The sequence below is a fragment of the Apodemus sylvaticus genome, chromosome 7, assembly GCF_947179515.1.
Source record: "Apodemus sylvaticus chromosome 7, mApoSyl1.1, whole genome shotgun sequence".
NCBI classification, from domain to species: domain Eukaryota; kingdom Metazoa; phylum Chordata; class Mammalia; order Rodentia; family Muridae; genus Apodemus; species Apodemus sylvaticus.
The window spans coordinates 73,806,132-73,830,930 of NC_067478.1; the positions used below are offsets into that span (position 1 = coordinate 73,806,132).

Here is a 24,799-nt window from a genome sequence, read left to right on the forward strand (position 1 = left end):
CTCCGCCCCCCCCCCCCGCCCCCTCGCGGCCCCGCCGCTCCCTCCGCCCCTCCGCCCACCCCGCTCGAGCGCGCGCGCACGCGCTTTCGCGACGGCGGCTCTCCCGAGCCCGCGCCTGCGCTCTCGCTGCCCGCGCCCGCTCGCGCGTTCCGGAGGCTGCAGAGGAGCCGCGCGGCTGTCTAGGAAACTGGCAGGGGCCGCGTGTGGGCAGTCACCCCCGGCGAAGGGCACGCAGGCCTCGTGGCGCGCGTGACGGGGGTCACGAACAAGAGCCCGAAGCGGAGGCTGGCGGGTGCCGCCGAGGGTGGGCGGGCGCCTGCGGTCCCACCGTATCGCCCCGGGTGCAGTAAGCGGCGGCGCGCATTGTCCACCGAGGTTTCTGCCAGCCGTCCCCCCATCCCCGCGGTGTGTGCATTGCCCCGGAGGAGCCTTTGAAGGCATTGCCCACCTCTCGGTGGTCCCCATCACACTGTCACGTGACAGATACACCGTGCGTGTTGGTCGTGTATTGTAGACGAAGAGTTCTGCCCTTGAAGCGCCTGTCCCGATTGAGAATGCCTAGAGCAGACCAAGCGACTGAGCAATCTGAGGGAAAAAGAAAAAGCCCTCACGTGTAAATATACTGCTGTGAACAGTTTTTAAAAGCAGTTTTAAATTCCTGCTTAAAAAAATATAGCCGCTTTCCTTTGGGGGCTGGCCTTCTTATGTTAGATACTTTAAACATCTAGAGTATCTTCTTTCTCTAGGGCACAAAGTTCCTGGGTGACTTTGGGGTTCTCCCCCATTGGCTTCCCCTCCGCAATAATCACGATTTGTTTGGGTTCACGTGGCCTTCAGGAACGCCCTGCGACTTTCTTGCCTTCTCTTCCTTCTCAGCCCTTCTCACAAAACGGTAGAAATTAGAATTGAAAGCTTTAAAACCCAGGCCATACATAGAACTGCCGGAAGGGCTCGGATCAGTCTTTTAATAGATACAGAAATATCTAGACAAGGAATGTACATCTAAATTTGTCCACCTGAGGGGAAAAGTGTAATGTCTTTGTTTAGTCCTCACCTACCAACATTTGTTAACCATCCGTAATGTCTAATTTCAGGGGTGGGGGATCCGTTGGAGAAAATAGTTGTAGAAATTACCTGCTTGACAGGATTTCCCCCTGCCGGTTCTAGGCGTAAACAGACTGGAAAGGAGAAATGCTGCCCTTCCTTCATGCTACCTGACCCTGACCCCATTTAGTAGAACTACACTTAAGTTTCCTTAAGGGCATTGAACCGCATTCGTGACAGTGTTTTGCTGGTTAGACATCTGGCAAAACATTGAGATACAAACAGGTATAGATTTCCTGAATAAGACTCCAATAACAAGCACAAAATATAATCCCTGGGATTAATGTGAGATTGCATGAAACTAATCACTCCCCACCCCCACCGCAGGGGCCAGAAAACCAAGGGGGAGGAGACAGCCTTCCCAATGGGAGACAAAGTTGAGGAAGAAAGAAAGAAAGAAAAAGAGCCCTCTGTGTATGTGTGTGTGTGTGTGTGTCTGTCTGTCCGTTTAAGAGTTGTCTCCACTAGATTAACCTGTAAATATGCTTATGGGACATTCTCTTATTGAAAGTTTGACATGGAAGGGTCCAGCTGTGTCTTCCCACGCTGTGAGTGGTGCCTTCACCACACTGTGGGCGGTGCCACCATTGGGTAGGTGGTCCTGGTTGCTATAAGAAAGCAGGCTATTCGAGCTGCAAGCAGCGTTCTTCCACCTCTGCACACCTTGGCTTCTCTCAGTGATGACTCTAAACTGTAAGTCAAAGAAAAGCTAATTAAAGAAAACCCTAATTAAATATTAAGAGTAGTTCAAGTATTTCCAGGGAGAAAAATTAGACTACACCCATTTATCTAGAAACTGTATTCTAATACATTTTTTTCTTTTAAGTGTTAAAGATGTTACTTAAACATTTTACTTTAAGACATTACTTAAAATGTTAACTTTAGGGAAACATTTTTTTTTTCCTACCATGGCTGTGTAAGAGAAACTAGAGAGGAAACCAAGGATATCTTTTGCCATTGCGTTCTGGCTTGTTTGCTTTTGCAGCATCAGTGATTGAATCCAGGCCTCATTTGTGCTACCCAAGGGTTCTGCCACCCAGCTGTATGCCCAGCCACCGGTGTCTTTACTCTTCTCTTCCCCTCCTCCGCAACCCTATGGAAATTCAGAAATTCCACGTTTGCAACTTGTCAGCTTTGTTTCCCCCTGGTGGTGTGTCACTTCCACAGCACATGCCCAAATTAAAATCCTCAGATTTCTTTAGGGTGTTGAAACCTTAGCTTGCCGGTATTCATGCACATACACAAACAGGCACACACAGGGGAGGAGGACCAGGGACACAGCGACTAGATGCCTTTCTGCTTTAATTTTGCCTGCTTTTCTTTTCATATATACTAAATCCTGAGATCCAGAGAAGGATTATCAAATTGGTCTAGAACTGAAATCTACCGCAGGCTTCTCCCTATTGTAATTCAGCTTTCTTGGTCTTTACGAATCAATGACAAACACTTGTTTGAAGTCAGATTCTAGAGACTCTCAAACACATTGAAATCTAATTTCGGGAAGATTGACTTGGGAATTTTGTTTTTAACTGCCTCAGGTGATCATCACTGATAGTGGAGGTTGGGAACTCCTCCAGCTACGAATAGCACAGGTGTGTTGCTTCAGTATGTGACAGGTGAGGAATAGGAGGGAGGCCTTTGTGTGTGGAAAGGAGTTACAGAGCAACAAGAGAACATGCTAAAATGCAGGATGGAAGAGACTGCTTCAGATGTGTGTGTTGCTTTCTTGACAGACAACACTTTATAAGGTGGTAGCAGTGGCATAGTATCCATGCCCAGAGCCTTAGAGGTAAGCCACACCCTTTATTTTAAAAGATTGCATCCCCCTTTTTTTTCCGAGTGGTGGGGCATGCCCGTACTCCTAGCATCGGAGAAGCGAGGCAGGAGGATCATGAGTTTAATATCAGCCTGGGCTACATAGGAAGCTCAAGGCTAGCATGAACTATATGGTGAGGCCCTACTTCAAAAATCCAAAATCAGAAAGAGAAGGAAGAAAGGAAAGAAGGAAAGACAGTTTTTTTTTTTTTTCAAGAAACCAGAATCACACAAACAGAATTTTGTAAGCATTCATACCATGGCAGCAAGATTATGGTAAGGTAAATCGAAGATATTGGTCCTGTGAATGTCTGAAAAAAAAATTGAACTCAGGATTAAAAATTCTGTTCAAGTTACTAATTAGAAAAAAAAAACATACAAATCTGATGCCTCATAATTTGTGAAAATTGGGGTTCCACACCAAGTCCTTAAATTGTTGATGTTTATCTACATGAGCATAGTTTGTGGGTGCTTCTAAATGTCTTATAACTTAGCTTTGCTAATGCGGACTGAACAGAGAAGTACCACGCTGTGTCTATGAGAGCTGGGAAGTAGACTCTGTGTTATGTTGGGTGATATTTATCCGAGGCTTAAGTAATCACAGTAACTGCTAACAGCAGGTTTCTTTTTAAAATCCTACTGAGATAGCTTTAGTGAGTAAATATATTTGACATAATTAGCAACATTCATATGCAGATAGTCTATATTGGATGCAACAGAAAGTACGATAGCAGGCATTCCTTCTGCCTCAATAAACAACCGCAAAAGGTTTTCTTACTGAGCATAGTGGTACTCACCTATAACTCCAGCTCTTCAGGAAGCCAAGACAGGAGGATGAAAAGTTTGAGGCCTACCTTAATTACATAGACGGTTTGAGGCTGGCCTACACAGTTGCTAGATCCTTCTTAAAATAATACTAAAAGAAAAAGGTTCAATCCCTGATAAAACGCAGAGGGGGAAGGGGAAGGAGGTGATGGAGAGAGCTTTATCTGAAAGAAGGCCCTAGACTTAATCACCAGCCCTCTCCAAATGAACATATTTTAGCCATTTATCTGCTGGCATACTTCCTACTGTACATCGGCATTAACGGCATTAACGTAGAGAACCTTGTGCTGCAGTTGGTCTTTAGTTAAGCATGACCTGAGCTGCTGGGTGTATTCCAAGTACATTCATAAAAGTTCAAGACAAGTCAAGAGTTGAACTTCATATCTTAAACGCTGTCCCTCCCTACATGTGAATACCAGTGTCTTACTAAACATGCTGCCATAGAGATTGGGGAGATGAAGAAACAGGCGGCGAGGAGTCTAGTACTCCTTTCTATGAAGCCACTGGGAGTCTTTCATATGTGTAAGGTTTTGTTGTTTTTTGTTTGAGACGGGGTTTCATTCCATGCATCCTAAACTCAGGGCAATCTTCCTGTGTCACCCTCATGAATACCACCACACTCCACTCAGTATGTGGTGTTTAAAAGCAGAACAAAAAAGGAACACTGTGAATTGTATTTTTGGTTGGCCATTGCCTATTTTTAGTTTGTGTGTGTAATTGTGATTTGAATAATTGAATTCAGATAAGCTTCACTCTGAATTTTATTAATCATTAATATTTGCTTCAGAGCTAAAGACTGTATTTGGAAAATAGAAGATAGCATGAAGCTTAGTACTGTGGCAGACCAATATGCAGGCATCTCTTTTTTTCCTAAAACATTAATAGATCCCATTATATTTTTGTTGCTATAAAATGTATTTTATTTTATATTGGCTTATATGTAGAGTTGAATAAGGGAGTTTTCACTATCCTTAGTTCCTGGCTATTAACATTTCATTTCGTGATCATTACTGAAATTACTTTTGTATATGGTAGAGAGATATCTATAGAAGATCCATCCTTCTGTATATCAGAAACTCTTGAGTATCTGGTCCCAGAGGATCACCAAATAAGTAATATTTAGTTTTCAAGTGAGCTTTCCTGGGTGCTTCTGTTTGGAAGTTTGCATGTGCTTCATGGGCCAACCATTTCATTGGCTACACAGCTCATATGTCAAGGTGAAATACTGGCAGATATATACTTGAAAACAAAATATCTAGGGCTCACTGGGCGGTGGTGGTTCACGCCTTTAATCCCAGCACTTGGGAGGCAGAGGCAGGCAGATTTCTGAGTTCGAGGCCAGCCTGGTCTACAGAGTGAGTTCCACAATAGCCAGAGCTACACAGAGAAACCCTGTCTGGGGGGGGGGGGGCATATCTAGCGCTCATTTCTAGTACATTGTAATTAGGTTCCTTGTTTTTACTGATAGACTTCTGTGATGGCTAGTCTTATGTCAACTTGACCCAAGGTAGAATTATCTGAAAGGAGGAACCTCAATTGAGAGAACGCCTTCATAAGAGCTGATTGTGAGGCATTTTCTTAGTGATTGATTGTGGGTGGGCCACCCCTGGGCTGGTGGTCTTGGGTTTTATAAGAGCAGGCAGAGTAAACCATGAGGAGCAAGCCAGTCAGCAGCACCCGTCTGTGGCCTCTGTCAGCTCCTGCCTCCAGGTTCCTGCCCTGCCTGAGTTCCTGCCCTGACTTCCCTCAGTGATGGTTTGTCACCTGGAAGTGTAAGCTAAAGTAAGCCTTTTCCTCCTCAAGTTGCTTTGGTTATGGTGTTCGTCTGCTTACAGTAGTTCAGACTGATGGTTATACAAGCTGTTTTCATCTTTCATAGAATAACTCTTTTGGCAACAATGTAGTCACTGTTAATATTGAAAAAGGAGACAGAAGGAGTAGCTTGCTCATGATCACACAGTCTGTCTGGAGCCTGGATTGAGATGTAGGTAGTCTGATTCAGCGACCTGAAGTTCAGCCCTCTTGCCTTGCTGCTTTGAGTGTACACAGAGCTGTAAAATCTGAGCAGTATGGTGTAGCTGGAAAAGCATTCCAGATTCTGGGGTTCCATCTCTTAAGCCATTCTGCCATCTTCAATCACCGCAGAAACAGGGACTGATTTAGAAAGGCTGTAACCTATTCCAGGCATTCTCTAACCTTTTCTAGATCTAGGATTTTATTATGATTATTTTGTCTACAGAAGAGAAAAATGATTTAACTTATCTGACTTAAGAGAACTGGAAAAATAGAGTACTAATATGGTCAAACTTGAAAGTAGATAAATTTTGGATAAACATTACTGTTATTAAATCCATTGTGTTATTTGTATAAGTATGAAAAGGTCCTGAACTGTTATAAATTCTGACATTTGCATATGACACATTTATATAATTAGAGTGTTCTGAGCCACTGTCTTGATCTCCTGTTTTAGTACATATAGAATAAATGCTTTGGGGGGAAATGAACTTTGCAGCTAGAGGGTATGTATACCATATCCCCTTCTTTCTGATAAACACTACCACCCTATTGAAATGGCAATCCATATTAAGTTTGTATAATAATTGTGACTTTTTTCATATAGGAGACAATACGAAGAATAGTTTTATAACAAAAAAAATGAACCTTTTTGGTCTATAGAAGTGGCTTAGTTGGAAGAAAAAGTCTGTTCTAGTGCAGGGGCTTGAATTTGGGTCACCAGAGCCCACGTAAAAGCTGTCAGTGGTCGCATGGGACTGTAGCCCCAGGGTTTGTTGGGGTAAGCAGAGAAAACAGACATTGGCTGGCCAGCTAGCCTAGACCAATTGAGCTTCGACTCTGTGAGAGCCCTGCCTCAAAGCAAAGGTAGATAGCGGTGTGAGAAGACGGACGACATTAATCTCTGACTTCTATACATACGCGCACATGCATACCCCAACACACACACATCGGACTCACACAACTAGATATATACTAATTCCTTGCTCTTTCCCCAAAGTCCCAGCCTGTATGTTTCAAAGGGGTTCCTCCTAGTTAGTAATTTTTAAATAAAATTTGAATTTGCTATTACTCTAACTTCTGACTTTGTGTTTAGAAATAACGAATAGTTCTCTGGGGACTTTATCTTTTTAATCTTTTATTTTGTAATTTTTAGATTTGCTGTGTGTTTCAATGTTTGGCTTAAATGTATGAATGTGTACCATCTGTGTGCCTGGTGCCCACGGAGGTGAGGAGGCATTGAATTATCCAGAACTGGAGTTGTAGATGGTTGTGAACCACTGGATGGCTGCTCATGGGAACTGAACCCATGTCCTCTGCAAGAGGAACAATGGTCTGAACGCTGAGCCATCTCAGTCCTTCCTGGGACTTGAAAATCGTATATCAGAGACATAAGGGTTAACGAAGGAGAAGTTAACTGTATCAACAGAGGGAAGCATCTTTCCCAATCATCGGGTTCTGTAAGATCACTGATAATTTGGCTGAAGTTTGTAAATGTTATATATTACTTTTCTTTGTTGCTAAACTAATCCTTTGTTTTTATCTGTCTTTTATGGTAGCCTTGGTTCCTGCCTGAGCTGAAACATGGCTATGAACCGCAGCCTGCAGGCGCATCTGCCTTCCTTCCTACGCAGCCTAGAAGAGCAAGAGCAGGGGTCTAAGGGTGTAGCAGGTAAGTGACTTCATCTCATGTGGTTTGAGGAGGAATGTATGTGCTAGACAGTTCCTTAGCTGTAATTTTAGGTCATGGCTTGATTTATTGATTTTTTTATAACATGTAAAATGTAATTTTTCATGTTGTCAAGCTTTTTTTTTTCAATTCTAAGCCTGTGTTCCATTCAGTGTTAACTAGAAAAAATGGCATATCAGAAATATCAAAGTACTGTGCACCTGGTCATTGTATTGTAAAAGTAATGAATAGAATTACAATTTTTGGAATAGAAGAGTCTGGAGAAAGTCTACGTTGTCATGATTAGAAAACGGAGGGCTTGTGGTAAGGTAGTGGGCGGGGCGCCCTTCACATAGGTGAGATTATATCAGACTGAGCAGAGGGCCTCCCTGTCTCTAAGACCTATAGGGGAAAATTGTGGGCAAACATAGGTTAGAAAAATTAAAAGATTGTGGTTAAGAAGCCTTTAAGATCAGAATGATTTACTTGGGAAGTTGTAGAGTTCTCTCTAGGACTTGTGACTGCTTGTCAGCAGCACCCTGTCTACCCTTGTACACACCTGTCACAAGCTTCCAACCCAACAGTGATGCTAGCCCTGGCTTGGCAAGCAGACGGTCGGTGGTCTATGTCTGGAGCGATAGCCAACATATTTCTAAAAGTAGAGCACACCATTGTATGGAGCCTGACCTTTGGATTGTTGGGAACTGTACAGTTTTAAGCACAGGAAGTCCTGTATTTCAGTTTATTCCATTGGTCATGTGACCGTCACTGATCTGTTTAATTTTTATGGTTCATGTGATGTTCTCCCAGGACCTTCATGTTAACGTTGACATTGAATTGTGGATTCTTAATAAATCGCCTCTACCAAGAGTAGAGAGAATGGTGAGAGGCAGAACTTAAAATAGCATATTCTCTGAGGACTATCGAGACTGGTTCTCAGAAACGCAAGATGAGATGAGCAAAGTGAACCAGAGTGTGGTTAATGTAAAGACTGCTGTGGCATCAGGAAGCATGGGAAAGACTGCTTTCCACCTCTTTTAATTGAGTCAGAGAAAGGTTGAAGAATGGTGAGATTGGGAAAAGCACTTTGTGGACTGAAAGCATTGTTCTTTATTTTTTTTTCTTTTTGAGACAAGGTCTTATTCTGCAGCCCAGGCTGGACTGAAATTCACAATATCACCCAAACTGGCCTTGAACTTGAAGCAATCCTTCTGCCTCAGCCTCCAGAGGGCTATAGTTACAGGCAGGAGCCACTATACCTGGCCCAGAAATCTGTTAGAGTAAAGCGCGAGAGGGGCAAAGATAATGTGCCGGGCCGCATCTTTAATCCTGGGATGGAAAGGCTGAGGCAGAATGATTATGAATTTATTCCCAGCCTGGGCTGCTGTCTTAGGGTTTCATTGCTGTGAGGAACCACCATGACCATGACAGCTCTTATAAAAGAAACATTTAATTGGGGTTGGACTTACAAATACAGAGTTGGATGCTCACAACCAACCATTGGACTGAGTGCGGGGTCTCCAATGGAGGAGTTAGAGAAAGGACTGAAGGAGCTGAAGGGGTTTTCAACTTCATAGGAAGAACAATATCATCAACCAACCAGACCCCCCGAGATCCCAGGGGCTAAGCCATCAACAAAGGGGTGCACATGTCTCTGGCTGCATATGTAGCAGAGGATGGCCTTGTCAGGCATCAATGGGAGGAGAGGTCCTTCGTCCTATGAAGGCTCCAGAGAGGCCCCAGAGCAGGGACATCGAGGGCAAGGAGGTGGGAGTGGGGTGGGTGGAAGAACGCCCTCATAGAAGTAGGGGGAGGGAGGATGGGCTAGGGGCTATCCGGGGATGGGGGGGGGGGACTTGGAAAGGGGATAACATTTGAAATGTAAATAAAGAATATATCAAATAAAAAAAATGAACTGGGGCTGGCTTGCAGTTTCAGAGGCTTAGTCCGTTACTGCCATGGTGGGAAACATGGTGGCGTTCAGGCTGAGGCAGCGCTGGAGAAGGAGTGGAGAGTTCCACATCTTGATCCTCAGGCAGCAGGGAGAGACTGGGTGCCACCCTGAGTGTAGCTTAGGCGTATAGAACTCCACAATGACACACCTCCTCTAACAAGGCCACACCTCCTAAGAACGGCACTCCCTAAGGCCAAGCATTCAAACACCTGAGTCTGTGGGGGTCACTGCTATTCAAACCACCACAACTATAATAGCCAGTCTCTGTTTCCAAAATCAAGAAAAGCAAGCAAGTGAACAGCAACAAAAAAGTGAGGAAGAAATTCGTGTAAGACCAAAAATTTGTCTTCAACAGAACGGACTTTCTAGTAGACACGGGTGAGGGTCAAACAAGTCAGGAGGTGCAGGAGGTTGGAGAATTGTTGTATTAGTTAAGTTAGTTGTTAGTCACATAGTTGTGTTAGTTACTTTCTAGTGTTATGATAACACACCGTGAGCAAAGTAACCTGTGTTGTTGAGGTGTGAGGTTCCAGCAGGTCAGAGTTCATGATGGTGGAACAAGGAAAGATGGCTAGAGAAGCAAGCCCAGCGCTCACATCCTGAACATCAGGCATGAAACAGAGAGGGCAAACCTGAAATGGCTCCAGTCTTTAAACGCTAAAGCCTGCCCCCAGTAACAAACTTCCTACAACAAGGTTCTCAACCCTCAAACATTGCCATCAACTGGGGGCCAAGTGTTCAAAAGCCCGAGATGGCAGGGGACATCTCATTCACTTGAAAATGAGAATCAAAAATCCCAAGAGGCCATTCTTCAGCGGTGAGAAAACACAATGGAAGTGTAATAGCATCTGCACAGGAGAAAGACTTCAGAGAAAGATGAAGAGATTCATTAAAATAATAGGCATGAGCAAAACAAAACCCAAAACAAAGGAGAATCATCAATTCTATATATCAAGGCTACTGGTAACTATTTAGGCCTGAGAAAGGCGTGTACACATGAAGTCATGGCAGTGTCCTGTCAGTCCATTCAGGGACGGGCGGGGCTTGCTGAGTGGGGCCCCCCTGTTCAGAAGACCACGTGGAATGGCAAGTCGTGTACATCACCAAACCTGCCCTCTGTCTGACATTGTTAGAAACCTGTCACAGAGAGGATTCATTTAATTCCACAACGCCCTTGTATCAAGGATAATGTTAAGAGGCACATCCTATATGGGTGTTGGTTCTAAACTAAGTGTCTAGACTTCAGAGAGACAGGCCTCTAGAAGGACCAGGGTGAGGGGCAACCCCTGAGGGTGTCACAGGCTTCGGGAGAGCTGCGATTCTTCTGTCCTTAACACACGGAGCAGGACATTTTGCAGGAAGCCAAATAACTCAAGGCTTAGTTCTGGCAGTGAAGAGTGGAGAGTTGCTATTGCTGTGAGGTAACAGTTTAAGAGTATATAAATTATATAGAAGCCAGCTTGGACGCTGATTCTTGATGGGTTATTAATCGGGGAAATGTGTTACATGATTTTAGAATAAAGTTAATCATTATAGCATCATCTTTATGGTGCTTAAAATGCAGTTATTCACATTTAGTTTTGTCTGGGTTGTGGCCTTACTCTCCAGGCACTTTACATGTATAAATTCACTTCGTATTTCTGTGTTCCTTTGAAGTAGATAAGGTTATGTATTTTTTATCTGGAATGCTTAGGGCCAGAAGTGTTTCAGATTTTGAAGTTTTTCAAACTTAAGAATATTTGCGTAAAATTTACTGGTGAAATATTTCTAACCTAAAAGTTTGAAATATTCCAAGATCTAATATGCAACATTTAAATGCTGACATGATGCCCCCAAACCTGTAGCTTAGCAGCATTTTGGAGTTCAGATCAAGGATTCTCAGCCTAAATTAATATTATTCTGTCCCCTTTTCTCTGTCTCTTGTATAATAAGGAAAGGCTCACAGTGCTTTTTTGCCCGGTGTTACATACCCACTATGGAGCAGAGTAGTTTTGAGAGCTAGGACTTTCCCTCTAGCCTTCTTGCTCCAGAACACATGCTCTCTAAGGGTCATGTTCCTATGCTACGTGCCTTTTTATATGTCTAAAGTATGAGTTGGAGTTTGCTTAGGAACTGTCACACTTTGAATGACTGGCTTTAATATATTTTAGATGGCACAATCTACATGAAAGAAAGTAGCTTTTGCAAGTTGCTAAACACAATAAAAATTGTTTTATTTATTTCATGAGCATTTTAAAAATAGAGTCTATGTCAGTACATTCTAGGATGGGAAGGGCTTGCTGCATGGGGAGAGCCAACTCTTTCTATTTAGAAGACCATGTGGAATGGCAGACCTTAGACACTACAAAGCCTGCCCTTTGCCTGTTGGGGCAAGAAACCTGTCACGGAGAGGATTCATTGAGTTCCATGGCTCAGTGCACCTAATCTGTAAATCCTAGGGATCAAAATCATTGATTCAAGAGTGATAAAGCCGTTACATAGGCTTGCATGTTGCTGGTGGTCAGTAGACCAAGAGGGGAGACAAAATTAGAATCCAGATGTAGTTTTGGTAAACAATAGGCACATTGAATACATTTTGTCTTGTTACCATATTTATGAGAGATCCCAGAAGGATTTCATCATTAATAGCTGCTATTGGGTGTGCTATCATTCTTTGGCTTATAAATAGCTCCCACCCCTGGGCCCCAAAAGCAGGACTCTGCTGCCATAGAAACAGTTGTTAATAAACACAAGCACTTTAGAGAATGTATGGGTTCATGTCTGAAGGAGGGAAAAGGGAAGCCAGTAGAGCAGGAATCCCGAAGGCTGTCATCCCAGGGATGGCCCTGGGGTATGCCTATCTCTATCCAAAGTGTTTTTCTGGAACACTGCCCCAGGTTTTCTCCCCTACTTCAGTAAATGTCTGAATTTTTTTGCCAAATAAAGATTGGTTTCTTAAAAACTATTTCTATATATATGCGGTAGGTATTCTTAGTGTCTTCCCATGCTTACTGACAAACCAAAACAGACAAACCACCAAACCTAGAAAACACCTGGGAGCCAGGGCTTGGTAAAACCAGTTGGATTTATTTAGTTTTGGCTAGACCATAGAGAAGACAAGCCCAGGTTTCTCTGCCTTGCCTGTGGCAGTATTACAGTGTACAGACAAGGTGACATAAAAGCCTGAATACACACAGCATCATTTCCTTGTGTTTCTGTTGCCATATTCTGGGTCCCTTTTGGGGATCTTAGTCTCATTAATAAAGGGATTTAAGAATAAACACAAGGATAATTTTATCAGCATTTAAAAGGGAAGCTGTAGGGCAGGTGAACAGGATAGCAGCTGCCTGGGGAAGGAGGGAAGAACCAAGTCACCTACGCCAGCATGGAGGTCACACAAATAGCTGGCAAGCCACTGCCAGGCGGGGAGGGAGGCGGCAGAGAAAGGGAAAGGACATCCAAAGTACTGGGCAGAGAGGCCTGACACATTAAGGAAAACATGCTCAGAAAAGAGAAGACAAGGTAAAATTAGAACTGGAAAACTTACATTCCTATATCGGCCCTTAAGTTGCTGTACTGAGGGCAGAGAATTCTGGGAAGAAAAATACAATATCTCACTAAAGGAGTAGTTATTCTGCCTATCTCTTTAACACGGCCTAAGCTGAGCCTACCTTCCCTAGGGTTGGTTCCTTAGCCAAACTGATTGAGCTGCCAACCCAGCTACAATGTCAGGTCCCTCCTCCACCCCCAAGCTAGAGATCACATTTTCTTGGCTCTTAGGTACTCACCAGAGGACTTGAGTCCCTTTTGCACATGTATAGTTTCATAGGAGAATTTTAAAACTCAAGAGGACCAGCAGAGGAAGATGGGTCAGCAGGTCAAAGCATTTATCCCCAAGCTGGCCATCCATGTGGTTAAAGAAGTCCTCCAGCCAGTGGTCCTCTGACCCCCACATGCATGTATGTACACATGTTCACATGTGTGTACTCTCTCACACACTGAATTAATAAAAACATATACAAAAGAGAAAACTCAGAAGTAAGTTCAGGACAGCGTTCATTGGAGTTCTAGGGCTAAGCAGGCTGGCATGCTGGAGGCCTTGGCTGTGCCTGCTGTGGTGGGCCGTGAGGAGGAGGAGCTGGGGGATTGTAAGAAAGCAGTCCTGCTCAGCAAGGATGCCTGTGAGCTTCGAGGGCACAGGAGTGTCTTCAGAGGAGAGAGACCGGGTGAACCAGCTGAGGACGGACACTGCGGGCAGGAGAATGCAGAGGGTGGGGAAGCAACGGGGCTTCTCAGTACACCGTATTGGGGTTCAATAGATGGTTTCTTTCAAGTACTACTAATCACCACTCCCTGTTCTCTCCCACTGGTCTCTGTCTCTATCCATTTCTCCGTTTTCATGGCAGATGTATGAACTGAATGAATGAATGAAGTCTAGGACACAAATGAGAACGCATACAATATTTATCTTTGTGCGACTGGTTCATCTTGTAGAATATGATCATCTCCAGTTTAATCCATTTTGTAACAGATGATAGGATTTCTTTGTTTTTCGTTTTTGAGACAGAGTTTCTCTGTGTAACATTCCTGGCTGTCCTGAAACTCCCATGCAGACCAAGCAGGCTGGCCTTGAACTCATAGAGAGTCACCTGCCTCTACCTCCTGAGTGCTGCAACTAAAGGTGTGGGCCACCACTGCCTGGCCAGAATCTCATTCTGTAAATGGCGGAATAGAACTCTGTTGTACCTATATATCGCCTTCTTTGTCCACTGCTCTCCACAGATGGTCTGAGAACTCTGATTGTGAATAGTGTTGTAATAAATACAGACATTTGGGTATCTTCAAAGTATGTTCATTTAGACCTGAAGTGCTATGTGTAGGTCATATGGTAGTCCCAATTTTAGTTTTGTTGAAGGATTTCCATACTGATTTCACAGAGAGTCAACCAATTTCCATCCCATCAGCAGTATATAAGGGTGTCACAATTAATCTAAATTATGAAAAAGTGAAGCAAAGTAGAAATGCCCTGTCACTGAAGCCAGATAGGAACTGAGGATACTAAACACAGCATCTTTAAGGTCTGACACTGTGAACCAGGAGGTTATCGTGGGAACCTGCCCCGAGAAGGTGTAAGGATTGGGAACTGTGAGTTAGATCAGGAGGACTGCAGCCTCATTTGTGGTCCATCATAGATAGGGACATAGATGGGGGTCATAGATAGGTCCCTGTAGTGTCTATCGGACTTCTTTATTGCCAAGGAAAGAGTGTTGCATGAAGAGTTACATGAGCATGGTTGACGAGAAGCCAGGGATTTATCAATGGGAAGCTGTGAGCTTTTTCTGCCTTAGCCTTCAGTAACTGGGGGCTTGAGGTGAGGCTGCTGGGCCCATCAGTGGCAGTTGAGAAGAGAGTGGCTGTTAGTGTTCAGGGATGGAAGTAGCTCAGATGTCACAGGAGTGTTTTGGATAATGCTCTAGTAGACTCTAGGGAGGGATCTTTGGCCCCAGAAAGCTCCAAACTATCACAGGATGGGGGAGGGGCCTCTAAAAAGCCTGTGTAGGTCTGAAGTTGAGACATTGTATCTCTACCCCAGAAGTAAACAGGGCAGTGTGGTAGGACTAGACAAGAATGAATAGATGTTTGCCTATTGTACAGGTCAAGAAGGGTAGAAAGGGGATGGATGGAGCTTCTGGTGAAGAGAATTGGGTACTGGAATATCTAACCATAGAAGGTGCTAGGGTAAAAAAAAAAAAGTTACTCTCTAATCAATAAGTAATGTGGGGCTGGAGAGATAGCTCAGTGGTTAAGAACACTGACTGCTCTTCCAGATCCTGAGTTCAATTCCCAGCAACTACATGGTGGCCACCTGTAATGGGGTCCAATACCCTCTTCTGGTGTGTCTGAAGACAGCTACAGTGTGCTCATACAAAATAAATCTTTTTTTTTTTAAAGTCCTCCATAAATTTTTTTTTGTAATATAACCTTGGCCCTTGGCAATGTAGGGCCACCTAAAGTTCATCTCCATGGAGACAGAAAATACAGAAACCTTATAGTCTCAGCCCACCACCACCCCAATCAGTCTTCTTCATTATGATCTTAGTAGTTTTGGAATAAAGTCATGGACATTTGGCATTTTTCAGGTTTAACCTAATCATAGTGGCCTTGGTTGGAGATCAGACTTGACTCATGTGGAAAAGAGGGACGTTTACTTTCAATGGCCCCACTTTGCAGATTGGACATAGGCTTAGAGGAGGTTTCTACTCTGGAAGCTCTAGGCACTTCTGGCTGAAATATGCTGCAGACCAGAGCCTGGTTTAGGTCCCTCCACTGAACTATTTAGCCACTAGGTGGCGCGCTAGGATTTCCTGCGCTAGACAAGGAGTCAGCAGCCCAGTATTAAGATAGCTTGTCATGTTTAACCTTGCCTTCTCTAGTTTGCCTTTTCTAGTTCTTGAGGCCTTCTCTAGGCTATTAAAGAACATGAAGGCTGTGTTGAGTAAAGTGGAGGACGAAGTCTGGGTCCCTGGGGGAGTATTGAAGCTGTTGTCTGCTCTCTGGAGAAGTTTGGGCTTGTAAAATATGCAGTCAGGATGGCTTAGTCTTCCCTTCCACTGGGATCCACATTGGTTTCAGCTTGCTTAAATTGAAAGGGACCAGGATTCTTGGCAGCTTCCTGTGTTGTGTTCTACAAGTGGTTGTAGTTAGTGGGTTTGATACTGGCATTTTAATTCCCTTTAATACATAGCTAATCATATTATCTCAGTGAGCCCATCCTTGTCATTTCCTGCGGCAGTGCTGATGTGGCCATTGGGAGCTCATAACAGCGATAGCTATGGAAGCTGGCCCGGCTGTAACCGAGTGATGCGCACACACCTCATCAGGCACACACTGAGTACCAGATGCGGCTTCTCCCTGTGTGCAGCAGGCGGTTAGAGTGATGGAGACGCACCGTTAGCCTAGCTCAAAGGCTTGGCGAGCCTTTGAATGCCTGTGAAGCTGTGGGATCCTGATTTGGTTTACATTTGGGACAGATTGGGGGAAAAGGAATATGTAACTGAATGGTACCAAGGAGAAAAATTTTTCTACAGGAGAAGCAGTATTTAATTATTCATGGGTAAATCAGATAATTAGAATAATGTAGATGTGTTGCTATGTTGGATCAAAAGCCACAGTGAATCCTCTGAGTTCCCTAATGCAGCTGAAGGGGTCCTGGCTGAAAGATCCTAATTTGAATTATATTTGGGACAGACTGGGCATGGGGAAAGGGATGTGTAGCTGCTGGCGCTATGGCCCTTATTAGCTAGCTTGCAAAGAGGAAAGCTGTTCTCCAAAAGGATGGGATGACTCTCTCTCTTCCCTGAGTTCCTGAGCAAGTATGTGATGGCGAGAATGTGTCTGGTTAAAGAGGGGTGTGGTTGGAAAGAGATCTTTGGAGGAAAAGGAAGAGGAAGAGAAGCTAAAGAGGGGGAGGGGCGGTAGAGAAGCTGGACACTAAACATGGATATGTGCAATGGAGAGGCCGTGAAGGGCAGAGTTTAAGGAAAATCCAAAGTTCAGGAGAATTTAGTAAAATACATAGCACATCCGTATTGTATCTTGTGATCTTGTGACAGTCTTGAATGCTTGATTATAAGAAATCTCAGAGTCCTTTCCTAAATTACAAACAAAGAAATCTAATTGCAGGATGAAGTACTAGCCAATGTGCCCTGAGGCAGCCAGCATTATTGATCTGGAAATGTGTTAAGGGTCAAGTTTTACTGTGAAAGAAATTATTTTCTTTCTTTTTCTTTTTCACAGTCTGAGAGTCAAATTTAGACCCGTTCTTAAGACAGCATCCCAGAGGTGTGTCAGAAGAGATTGAAAGCAGAGCCTGTCACATGGGTTCCAGAGTTGTGCATTTACCTTTGAGGGCAACAGACCTCTGTCATCAGAGTGAAACCCAGACTCCCTGCACCGATTCCACTGAGGCATCCTCTTAGAATAGTCTCTCTCTGATTCCCAGAGGTGAGATACAGTTTCTCTCTGGACCCAAACCAACCTGACGGGTCAGGCCTGATTGACCTTGAAGGGAAAGCTCACAGACTAAAACTGTCAAATCAGCCATGACTGAAAGTGAAGGGGACTCAACTGTCTTAGAGAAAAATGAGAACCTGGTTAGTCGTAGGTCTATTGACTCAGGAAGTCTGACTAGGACCTCCTAACAAACACAAAGGCCATAAGCCACAGGTTCAAGCTCCTCCCCACTCTAGAGAGCTGTGACATACTGCAGTGGAGGAAAAGGAGAGAGCTGGCAGAAGGGTCCTTATAGTACGTGCAGATCCGTGTGCATGAGCTGCCACTATCATCTATGCCACACAGAGACTGAAGGGCCTCCCAGGAGGAAGGCCTGCCTCTTACACCCTGTGGGCTGTAGAAGGCCACTTTCTGTGTCCATTGCTTTCAGGTGATATCAGGAATAGCCATGCCTAGGATTATTTTTGTTGCAAATGGGAAGTGAACCTTTCCCCTAGAGATAGAAAGGAACTACCAAGCCTGGGGGACAGCAGTGCAGAGTCACAGGCTGACGGTCTTGGGGGCTTCCTAGAGAGCAGCTCAAGAATCCTAAGTAGTCAATGGGCCAATCAGCTGACCTCTGCAAGTACTAGAGGGAGGAGAGGCTAAGGAAGGTATGATGGTTAGTATATGCTTGACCCAGGGCGTGGCACCATTAAGAGGTGTGGCCTTGTTGGAGTAGGTATGTGAGCATGGGCTTTTAAGACCCTCATCCTAGCCGCCTGGGAGCCAGTCTTCTCCTAGCTGCTTTTGGAACAAGATGTTCCCAGCTCCTCCAGTCCCATGCCTGCCTGGATGCTGCCATGCTCTTGCCCGGATAATAATGGACCTCTAAACCTGGAAGCCAGCCCCAATTACAAGTTGTCCTTTATAAGAATTGCGTTGGTCATGGTGTCTGTTCACAGCAAGGGAAACCCTGACTAAGGCTGGAAGCAAAGAGGAAGCTCTGCATCCAGGCTGTGGAAACGCGCAGGGAGTGCTGGTGACAAGTCCAGAGCATAGGGATAAATTTGTTTGCCAGACCAGAAGTAAAAAAGATTAAAGAAAAATTCTTAAAGAAAAATCCTTAAAGGACAAACAGAGATACAGCAGGAGTTCTCTGAATCGGGCCCTTGAGAAGGAGTGGTATTCTTTCAAAACATGCTATTCCCAGGCAGTTGTGTCTGGATAGATGATTGAGCATCTCACTATCTAGGTAAAATTTAAATTTTATAGCACCCGTTGTTTTTCTTGACGTTGATCACTTGGGATAAAGTGCCAGTCCCCAACAGGGCTTAGGGTCCTGTTGTAAACGTTTTTTGGGGTGCCGTACCCTGCGCATGTGTGCCTGCGGAGTTCACCAGGGCTTTGCTTCTCTTTGCGTTGAGCCCCACAGAGCGGGGCTCTCAACATGCCTCTTATGTTTCAGTTAAGGTTCTTGGTCTCTCATACAAATCTCACCTGTACTTGCTAGTATACGATCTTTTCGTCCTTTGTCCCACTGCTGTTCTCCAGTGCCTTTCTGTTCCCACAGCTAACCACCCATTATTTCAGTCCTATATGAAGGAGCATACTGTATTTCTCCACAGTCGTCTATCTCCAACCTCCTAGGTATTCCTATGGAACGCACAGGATCTGGGGATGATGGCATATCTTGAAGAGATGCAGGATAGATGATGAAGTGGCATTAGTGAACTGAAATCACAAATTAAACTAATGACAAATAAGGATCTGGCCGAGTACAGCCACAGAAATTTAAGAAAAGAGAAACAACAAAATGACAGTGACTTTCTTGCCTCTTTTAAAAAATGGCAGTAGAGATAAAACTGCAAGTAGACAGGAGGCAGGAGGGGTGACTCAGCTACCGGGTACTCTCGCAGAGGACAAAGGTTCTGTTCCCAGCACTCACACAGCTGCTGGCAACCATCTGCAGTTCCAGTTCCAGGTGAGCACTACACACACACACACACACACACACACACAAACACAGTATGCATACATACTTGCAATAGAAAGACTCATACGTAAAAATAGTGTTAAAACAGACATTGAGGAAAATGCCAATAATCTGAAATTTGTTTTATAAATAAAACCTCATGAAAATACTATGTGAACAAGGTAGGTGAGGTCTGTTTATATAAACTTTTGACTTTTTGGTTGTGAGCCTGTCATTTAACAGTTGAGCCATCTCAATTAAAATAATCCCAGTTTAAAAGCTACGTATGAACACTGTTCAGTTTAAGTTTTTTTTCTTTACCCTCCCCACCCACCCACTCATGCAGGGCTAAGGTTCAAACCCAGGATTTCAAGCATTCGACCTCCTAAGCCACAGCCCCTACCTGATTGGTTTGTTTCTAACAGTTAGCAAATAATTGTAATTATAACTAAAATTTGTGAACGAGATGAAGTGAACTTGTCAAGTTCTAATAGCTACAAGTGAAACTTTTGGTCTCTATTTTAAGGGGACCAACTGGGAGTGGACTTTTTATTTTTTTAATATATGTTATCTTTAAAGAAACGGGAACTAGGATACATTGTATGTTTGAGATTTTAAAGAATCTCATGCATTCTAAACTTGACCTAGTGATGAATACCTGTAATTCTGTCATATGGGAGGCTAAGGTAGGAGGAACCCTATGAGTTTGACACAACAAAGTGAGAGAGGAGGGAGGGAGGGAGGGAGGGGGAGATGGGAAAAGGTCCTCAGAGGGGAAGAGGGAGAGGGGGCGGGGCACTATCTGGGAGGGGTGTGGGCTTTGGAAACCTCAAGCCTGCCCTCAGTGACACACCACCTACACAAAGGCAATGCCTAATCTTTCACCACACAGTTCTACAATTGAGGACCAAGCATTCAAAAATAAGGAACCTGGCAGCCATTCTCATTCAAACCCCCACAGGGCCGTTGTCTAATCTCCCCTCCTCTCCCCACTCCCCGCCCTCTTCCTTTTCTTCTTACCTGGTATATACTGTTAACACCTAAACTCCAAGCTTAGAAATGCATATTTTCGGAGAGATGGCTCAGCAGTTAAAGAGCACTGACTGCTCTTCTGAAGGTCCTGAGTTCAAATCCCAGCAACGACATGGTGGCTCACAACCATCAGTAATGAGATCTGATTCCCTCTTCTGGGGTGTTGGAAGACAGCTACAGTGTACTTACAAATATAATAAATAAATAAATCTTAAAAAAAGAAAAGAAATGCATATTTGCAAGCATCAACATGAAAGTACTCATGAAAAGTGCATAATCTCTGAAAAGCATGAAAACATTTCTAAATGCAACAATTTAGCCATTGCTAACATATTTGTTAGTTCTGTGTAGTTAGTTTGCTTTCAAAACAGATAAACTTCAGTCTTAGTATGAACTGTACGGATGACAGTCTGTCTTGTTCATTTCTAGTTGTTTGGGATCCTTAAGCATGCAAAAGCTCTGAGCAGGGTCCACAAAGGAACCAGAGCTGCATTACGGCATCCAACCAGGCCAGAGCTGGGATGCCTCCGCATCACCTACATCAGGAGGAGAAGCACCTGAATCATCAGTCCTTTGACCACGGTTTGGATGGCTACCACACCCATGCCCACGTCCTCCCTGTCCCGAAGTCCCAGGTGGCTGAGGCCTCTGAAATTGATCTCCAGTTGAGACTTTATATCATTTGCTGGCTTCTCGATATGAAGGTCCACGAATCTGCAACGGGAACCTCTTCACTGTCACTTATGCAGAACAAATGCCCTTTTCCGTTGTCCATCAGTACCTTCATTTGGTTTTCAGATATTAAATTCTACTTTTGCTCGGTCTTTATTTCCAATAGCTTCACAGTCATCCAAAGTCATCTCTTGTGGACCCTCTTAATCCGTTCATCTTCGTTCTTGTTACTTTCACTGTCTGCCTCTGAGTGCTCTTCACCTCCTCGGTCACATTTGATTGATGCAAATCAGCGCATTCATCTCTGACAGTTCCTCAGTTGTAAAAACCACCTCCAAGTTTGTCCCCCTGCTTCAGCCCAGATCTACCACTTCCACCGCGCCACGCCTCGGCCCATCCCCCACACACAGCCTCCTTTGTGCCCTTCCCAGGTCACCTCTGCCTAAGGCGGTCCAATAATGTCTATCAACTCAAAATTCACCACCTTCACCCTCCAGGTAGTTTTTCAGATCTTCTTTCACGGAGTGGTTGTCTTTGTGGGTCTCCTATAAATTATTTTCCTTTCACCCTGAAGGCGTTGATCAGGTCTCCTACCAGCTCACTTTATTCCTGTTTTCTTTTGGAGTCACCAGCAACCTCGGCTCCTCCCTCGTCGTTAGCCACGCCCACACTGCTGGGCAGCGGGTTCTTGGGATATTTCTGTGACTCCTTGCGCTACTGTTGGACCACCATGTTGGAGGTGTTCTAAATCTCGGCCTGAGCCTCGCTCTTGGTAGGAGGTGGGAAGGCCCTAAGTCACCTGCTCCCCGCTAGTGGCTTTTGTTCTCTGCAGCCTTCAGTAAGGGTCTGATTCCTCATCAAATGGCTGGTTATCTACTGGCTGTGGAACAGGATCTCCACCCCAAAGAGTGGCCTGTTAGTTTTCCTTAGCAGTTTGAACGTGTGGTCCAAATGTACACTCATCTCTGGGTTTTCATCTCGGGAGAATACCCTACGGTGCTTAGAGGGCTAGAGACAGTCAAAGCCCAGCCAAGAGTGCACACTGTCCAAGGTCAGGTCACTGCTTAAAGAACTTACAACGGAGCACGGATAAATTTCATTGCTCTGCCGAAATAATAGAAACAGTAGCATAATACATGGCATATAAAAAGCCAAATGCCAGTGGTTGATAATCATTGCCAGTTAAAAGCAACTAAAGGAAAAGAGAAAAAGCAACTCTTGACATTCTAAAGCAGAATTCCACAAACTGTGGAGCTGTGGTACAGACAAGGCTGAAAACCGTAAAGTCCATTACAGGACTTTTCATCTGTGCGCCTGTGCTGTGTCCCAGTGGTTCCACAAAGGAACGAACAATTTTCAAACGTAGACATGATGGTGGACTTTGAAGGAAAAGAGTATAACTCATTACCTCTTTAATTATTTTCTTTAGTTTTTGAGACAGGGTCTCACTCTTTCATGGAACTTGTGGTAATCCTCCTGCCCTACTCCTCAAAGCGCTGGAACTGTGAGCTATGTAGGACAGTACCCAGCTCCCATGACCTCTTTGTAGGTATTTTGTAGAATAACTTTTCTCTGACTCAGCAGGGTGTTTTTAAGATCTTGGTGGGACAACCTACTAGTATGTTTTCTGAAAGCAACAGTGTGTGGCCTCTACATTTCTTAGTATTTTACTACGATGGCCACTCCAGGTACAAAAGATTCCCTAACTGCAGAAAGCCCCAGGCTGCTCCCCAAGGCAACCATAATTAACTTTCCTGTTCTTGAATGGCAGAGAAATTGAATCATTTTGGTTTGATAAGCGTGATTTTATTAGCTTAGCAGTATATCTCAAAGACTTTCCCGTGCTCTTTCCTTCATAATAATTTTACTTTTTGAAATTGTTACATCATTTCCCCCTTCCCTTTCTTCCCTCCAGTCACCTGCCCATCCTCTTGATTCATGGCTTCCTTGTCTTCAATTGTTGTTACTTGCGCGCATGCACACACACACACACTTCCCTAAATACACAAATACAATCTGCACCACCTGTATGCTGTTACTTGTATATGTTTACTCTCAGGGCTGACCACCTGATACTGGACCAATATGGGGCAGGGGACTCTTCCCTGAAGATTATTTATCCTGCTCTCAGCATTCCCTCCAGACATTTGCCTAGGTTGAGCTTTCCCCTTCCATGTTGGCATATCCATTGATGGTCTCATTGTTAAGGTCTTATTCAGGCAGACATACTAGTGAAATGACATGGGTGTGGCCTCTCTGACATTTCCAGGAGACACAACTTCACAATTTCAACTCTTGTGATCTCTCTCCTCCCTCTTCTGTGAAGATCCTTGAGTCTTAGGTGCAGGAATTGTGTTAGATGTATCAATTGGGACCGGCCACCACATGATCGCTAGTTCTCCAGGTTATGGTTGGCTGTGGTTTTCTGAAATGGGTCCTGTCTGTTGCAGTTTCTTTGATGGTCAGGGATGGCTGCACTTACCTGTGGTAATGAGGACATCTAAGCTCTGTTGGGAATGATGCTGGTTTATTAAAGTGGTGGTTGTAGGTTCCTCTCTAAGATCCATGACTTTCCCAGCTCTATGTAGTTGGCTAGGTTCCCAGTGCCAGCTGTGATTCCCTCTTGTAGAATGGGTCTTCCAATTAGAGAGCTGCTGGTTACCATCCAAGCTACAGTCTTTATTGATTTTTCAAAGTGCCGAATACTACTCCGTGATGTGACTGTACCACAGTTTGTGTGCACGCACTCCTGGTGACAGTTCTGGATTGTTCCATGATTCCAGTGCACATCACAGTTTATGGCCATTGCAAAGCCTGCTGTGAACCTTCTGGGACAAATCTTTTTGTGAATAGAGGCTCTGATTTCTCTTGGGTGTACCTTAAGTTATATAGGCTGGTGAATGTTAAACATTATTAGAAAGCTGTTTAACCTTGCTGCCAATCTGAGAGCTCCAACTGTTAAAGGTTGATATTAGCAGTCCTTCCAAGTTTGGCCACCCTAGGGATATATATAAGTTTTCATATGTATTTCTCTAATAGCTAGTGAGGCTAAGTGCCCTTTTATACACATACTGGCTTTTTAGATATTTTTGATGAAGGATAACATCTTTTGCCCCTTTTAAAATTTGAATTGATCATTTTTTCTCTTATCTACTTATGAGAATGCTTTAAGGGCTTGAAAGATGAGTTAGGAGAACTAAGAAGTTGCAGAGAACACAGCATCCCTATCAGGGGGCTCACAACTCTCTGTAGCTCCAGCTCCAGGGGATCTGATGAGTCTGGCCTCGATAGGCACCTGCATTTGCGTGCACATAGCCACACCTAAACACCTCTCTCTCTCTCTCTCTCTCTCTCTCTCTCTCTCACACACACACACACACACACACACACACAAAACCCAAAGTCTTTAAGTACTTTATTTTATGTATATGAGGGTTTGTATGTGTATATGTATTGTATATAATATATATGCACCTCAGGTACTCCTGAGGCCTATGATGTCCAGAAGAAGGTGTCAATTTCCCTACATTGAAGTTACAGATGGTTGTGTTGCCACCATATGAGTGGCAGGAGCTGAACCCAGGTCCTCTGTCCACTGAAATAGCAGCAAGTGCTCTTCACCCCTGACCCATCTCCCAACTTCTTAAATACTTTTGTATGCATCCTTTATCAGATATATGTGCTATGAATATTCTGTCTTCATCTGTGGTTAGGCCTTTTATTTTTTAATTCATCTTAAAAGCAATTCTTAATCTTGATATCTGAATAA

At 44.1% G+C, this 24,799-nt stretch overlaps 1 pseudogene; it reads right to left on the bottom strand.

Annotated features, from left to right (window-relative positions):
- Positions 1 to 20,850: 20,850 nt before the first annotated feature.
- Positions 20,851 to 23,530, bottom strand: LOC127689724 (plasminogen activator inhibitor 1 RNA-binding protein-like; annotated as a pseudogene).
- Between the last annotated feature and the right edge of the window lie 1,269 nt (positions 23,531 to 24,799).